This window comes from Juglans microcarpa x Juglans regia, chromosome 8D (assembly GCF_004785595.1).
Source record: "Juglans microcarpa x Juglans regia isolate MS1-56 chromosome 8D, Jm3101_v1.0, whole genome shotgun sequence".
NCBI lineage: Eukaryota > Viridiplantae > Streptophyta > Magnoliopsida > Fagales > Juglandaceae > Juglans > Juglans microcarpa x Juglans regia.
Window position 1 is genome coordinate 3426904 of NC_054608.1, and position 6000 is coordinate 3432903.

Sequence of the window (6000 nt, forward strand, 5' to 3'; positions counted from 1 at the left end):
GAAGGGGAAACCATGCATGTGACGCAAACAAGTACTGCATTGTTAGGCCACGACATTCAAAGAGGGGCCTTAAGCCAAATCCCAAATATTTGGGGTGAGAGTGGACGTGAAAGACCATTACACGCGGCATGCATGCAACGTAATGCAGCAGACTAGGTCATTAAGCAGGTGAAGAACAATGCAGGAGTGGACTGGATCATTGGCAATCGATTACATTGTTGGGTGTTTATTTTTTGTTGCATGTTTATTTCCATTAGTTATGCTTTCTGTTTTTACATGTGTTTGTATTTCAGTTGTTAGCTACTAGTTTGTCTCTTATTTCGACATTATATACGTGGCCTTACTTATTTAAGCAGCCAAGAATTATCAATGAAAGGCATCAAAGCATATTTATCCAAACTGTGTGGTACTTTCTCACCCGAAGAGAAAACGATTTACCTTAACATTTGTAATATTTGTGTTTAGGACCTATCATTAGCCTCAGAGCCAGGTTATTTATGGGAAACTAATAAAGACCGTATTGAGTAGTTGGAGGCTGGGCTCAATGGAATGCAAGATGGGTTACACAGGATGGAGCTCAGGATGGCTGACAGACTTCGTCATTTGGAAGAAACTCTCAACCGCCTCTCTAATGTCTTGCTCGCAAACCAGGAGACCCCCAACCATGGCAACCATCACCGAGAAGGCAACGATGGGGGACTGCAGGTTGTCTCCTCCAAAACAACAAAACTGGAGTTCCCTAAGTTCTCAAGCGAGGATCAGACGGAGTGGTTCAATCGAGTGAACCAATTCCTTGAGTTCCAGGATACTCCTGAAGCTCAAAAGGTTTCACCAGCCTCCTACAACCTAGAAGGAGAGGCCAATTAGTGGTGGCAATGGATTCATAGGACATTCTGAGAAGAAGGGCACATCCTCTCATGGGAAAACTTTGAATATGAACTTCGAGCTCATTTTGGGCCTTCAGAGTGCGAGGTTTTTGATGAAGCCCTTTTGAGGATCAGGCAAACTAGCTCTCTACGTGATTACTAGCGTTTGAATGCTTGGGCAATCAGGTGCGAGGCTAAACTCAAAGGGCTCTTCTGGGAACATTTATGGGTGGCTTAAAAATTGACATCGCGGATGGTATTCGAATGTTTAAACCCCAGACATTAAAAGAAGCAATAGGATTAGCACGAATGAAAGATGACCAACTTGCAAGACAGAGGAGATTTGTAAGACCTACACCACTAGTGCAAACTTCCTTAGCTCTTCCTCCAGCAAATCAAGTAGCACCATCAGCACCTGTCGCTCCTATTCAGAAGTGAGCCCAAGGCTTATGTTTTAATTGTAATGAACGTTTTACTACAGGACATAAATGTCAAGGGCCATGGATACTCATGCTAGGGGGATACGATGGCAGCAGCAATCTTATCTGTGACGACGTCGTCAAAGAACTACCAACAGAAGAGAACCATGAGGAGCTTCCCAAACCAGAGATTATGCTGCATGCATTAACAGGATAACGGGATGGACTGCGCCTAAGACCATGCAGGTAGCTGCCAGGATTGGTTCCCACGAAGTCATTGTATTGATCGATGGTAGGTCAACTCACAATTTTATTAGTGAGCATATGGCCAACCTGTTGTAGTTACCAGTGGTGCCGACTTAAGCTTTCACAATTCGGGTAGCCAATGGGGAAAATCTCAAATGCCACGGGCGGTTTGAGGAGGTACAAGTGGACCTATAAGGCACTCTTTTTTCCTTAACTCTTTATTCCTTACCACTCACAGGGTTGGATTTAGTTCTGGGGATTCAATGGCTCGAGCTACTTGGTTCCGTGGTTTGCAACTAGAAACGATTAGCCATGGAATTTTCTTGGGAGAACCAGACCAAGATATTGATAGGGATCGACGACCAAGAAATCCAAGCAGCATCACTCAAGGAGCTATCTAAAGGAGTTCATGCAATATTTGCATTATGCCTATAGGTTGCCCAAAAGGAACCACAACAGATTATACATCCGAGCATGCAGGAGATTTTGCAGGAGTTCTCTGATTTATTCACAGAGCCCTCTAGCTTACCACTGACAAGGGAGGTTGATCACAGCATTCCCCTTAAGGAAGGAACTGAACCAATTAATGTTTGACCATACCGGTATGCGCATTATCAAAAAGAAGAGATTGAGAAGCAGGTCCAAGACATGTTGAGTTCGGGGCTTGTTCGACCTAGCACTAGCCCTTACTCATCACCGATACTATTGGTAAAGAAGAAGGATGAAAACTGGAGCTTTTACACAGATTATCGCGCATTCAATGCCACAACCATTAAAGACCGATTTCTGATCCCCACAGTTGATGATATGTTGGACGAGCTCTACGGTGCCTCTTACTTTACCAAGCTAGATTTGAGGGCTGGGTACCATCACCATTAGGTACAAGTAAATCCTCCTGATATCCCTAAAACTGCTTTCCAAACACATAACGGACATTATGAATACTTGGTTATGCCATTTGGCCTATGTAATGCACCTTCTACATTCCAAGCCATCATGAACTCCATCTTCTGTCCTCATTTAGAAAATTCATATTAGTTTTTTTTTTATGACATATTAGTTTATAGTCCTACTTGGGACAAGCATTTAGTGTATGTAAAGCAAACCTTGGAGATATTGAGGCGGCACCAATTCTTTATCAAGGCTAATAAATGTGTCTTTGGGCAACAAGAATTGGAGTACTTGAGGCACATTGTCACTAGCCAAGGCATGAAGGTGGATGAAAACAAAATTGCAGCTATGGTGGCATGGCCACAGCCTACTAACATTTCAAAACTACGTGGTGTTTTAGGATTGACATGTTACTATCGGAAGTTCGTCCAAAATTATGGAGTTATAGCTCGGTCTCTCACCAATCTCCTCAAGAAAGGTCAATTCGGATGGCATGATAAAGCTAAAGTTGCCTTTTTGGCTCTCAAACATGCCATGACAACTACCCCTACATTGGCAATGCCAAATTTCAATGACTCCTTTACTATTGAAACTGATGCATCTGGTGAAGGCATTCAAGCGGTACTGTCTCAACATGGCAAGCTAGTAGTGTTCATGAGTCGAGCCCTCAAAATGATCAAGAAATCTTGGTCTACATATGCCAAGGAGATGTTAGCCATCGTAGAGGCCATACGCTTATGGCGGCCTTACCTTCTAGGCCAAAAGTTTTATATCCAAACCGATCAACATAGTCTCAAGTATTTTTTTAGAGCAACGAGTGGCCACTCTAGAGCAACAAAAATAGGTAGCTAAGCTCTTGGGCTATGACTATGAGATCTTATACAAACTGGACCATGAAAATTCTACAACTGATGCTCTCTCACGAAAGTAAGGTAGCCTCATCCTTCACCATATTTTCCTTCCACAGGTTAGTTTATGGGAAGAAATTAAACAAGCTTTAAAAGAGGACCAGTATATCCAGTCAATGAGCCATGTGGCAACAGACCAACCCGAGGGACCATATGCGTGGCGTCATGGGCTACTACTATACAAAGGGAGGGTCATCGTTCCAGGCAATCAGCCTTAAGAGCTAAACTGCTACATGAAATGCATGACACCAAAGTGAGGGTCACTTAGATGTTCTACATACGTTCAAAAAACTAGGACAACAGTTTTATTGGCCTGTGATGCATAGATCAGTTCAAGAATATATCAAAGGGTGCGAGGTATGCCAGAAGATAAAGGCCAAAACACTAGCTCCAGCTGGGCTCCTTCAACCGCTGCCAATCCTGTGCCAAGTGTGGGATGACATCACCTCAGATTTTATTGAAGGGTTACCGACCTTTCAAGGCAAAGATACTATCATGGTGGTTGTCGACAAGTTTAGTAAGTCTGCTCATTTCCTTACTTTAAGCCATCATTTTACTGCTAAAACTGTGGTAGAAAAATTTGTGGAAGGCATCATCAAACTCCACAGAATGCCCATGTAACACCCCGTATTTCAGTGTATTTTTACTGAAGGATTATTTTTTATTGTTCAAAAATTTATCCTCTTATTTTAAAATTGGTCGAATTTTTAGTAAGTTTATTTCTATGATTTTAATTTGGTGAAAATTATTTTTATGTGCTTTCCAAATATTTATTTATTGTTATGCATTTAAATTGCTTTTAATATTTAAATTAATTACCGTGGGATTTAATTATTTCAATTTGACTTTACCATTACGTTTAAATTATTTTATTTAACTTGTGGTTTTAAAATCGTCTCCGTTGGATCTTTTTTGTGACCCAAGTTAGGAGGATTGGACCTCATTTCTTTTCCCTCCTTTTTTCTTTCCTTCCTTTTTCTTTTCTTTCTTTTCTTTTTCTTCCTTATTTCCTCTCCTTCCCGCGCGATCTCTCTCTCTCCTCTCCTCCGCCCGTTTCCATCGTCTCCTCCCAGCGCCGCCGTCGCGCCGCCGTGCGCGACACTGCCCAGCCGACCAGCTCCCCCTCCCTCCGGCGACCTCACCTCCCAAATCTCAGCCCCTACCTCGCCGCCGGTAGCCCACACGCCCCCCACGAAGCCGCGGGCCACCTTCACGCCAGCGCCGCCGTGAGCCGGCGGTGGCCCTCACCGCCCAGCCCATTAGCTTCCCCAGCCGCCGGCGACCTCACCCCACCAATCTCACCTCCATCCGTGCCGCCGTTAACCACCAGTAGCTCTTCGAAGCCGCGGCACTCCTTCCGCCGTTGCGCCGCCGTCGCACCACCATTGGCCACCATCTTCCTACCACTTCATCCCCGACCTCTTGGCAACCCATTGGACCCAACCCCACCTCCGATCCGTCACCGGTGAAGCTCCACCAACTACATTTCTGATTTGGGCATTTTGGTCTTCTACCGCCCATTTCGCCGCCACCCACGGCAAACCACCACCACCATTGGCTTCACCGACCTCCCTAGGCCCTACCCTATCAATCTTGGATCTTCGTTTGTCCTCGTTGAAAAGTGGGTATCTGTGACCCACGGCCACAGTATATTTTACACTGTGGTGTTGTTCAGAAATCACCACTTGCAACTTCGAGATCCTCCGGAAATTATTATATTGCACTGTAAGTATTTTCCTTAAAGAACTTTCGTGATTTAAATATATTTTTGCACTAACACATATTATCTGTGAATTGGTTTGTTTTGCCGGACTGAGTCCGAGGAGTTTCGGGGGTCGGATGGATTGTGGACGGAGTTGTGTTTGTTTGCATTGTGAATTGTGGTTGTTGGTTATGACTTGTTCACGTACATCGCATATTGCATGCATGATCATGTTTGTAAAGAAAACTGGGTTTTCGTGTATTGCATACATGTTCATGTATTTATTGGATTTGGATTTTCATGTGAGTAAAAGGAAAAGAGACTGTAGGGATGGTGGTTGTGTCCCGCCTGTGATTCCCGCCTACAGTGCTCTGTTAAGTATGCATTGTGTGTAAAGGAACTGTAGGGATGGTGGTAAGCAGGGATGGTGGTAGAGTCCCGCCTGTGATTCCCGCCTACGGTGCACGCGATAGGGATGGTGGTAAGCAGGGATGGTGGTTGTGTCCTGCCTGTGATTCCCGCCTACGGTGCACGCGGTAGGGATGGTGGTAAGCAGGGACGGTGGTAGAGTCCCGCCTGCGATTCCCGCCTACAGTGTCCGATTAATGGATTGTTTGTGTGAATCATTTTATGAGAAAATGTTTTACGGTTATTTTGGGCCAAAATGGGATTTTTTGGCGTGTGTTGGAAATAATCATTTTTCTGGGAAAAAATGATATTTTATGGCTAAATGTATTTTGCTATATTGTTGGTTGCATTAATGTATTTTTAGCCCGAGAGTTGTTTGGTTTATACTTACCTGTGGTACCATTTTATGGTATCGCAGATTTTGATGCAGATGATGATGACGAGCCTTAGCTTGGCTCCGTTGGAGGAGTGATCTGGGATTGCTCCTGTTTAGTGAGTTATGTGTTTTTATCAGTTTATGTATTTACCTTTTGTATTATATTTGGGATGACTGTATATTT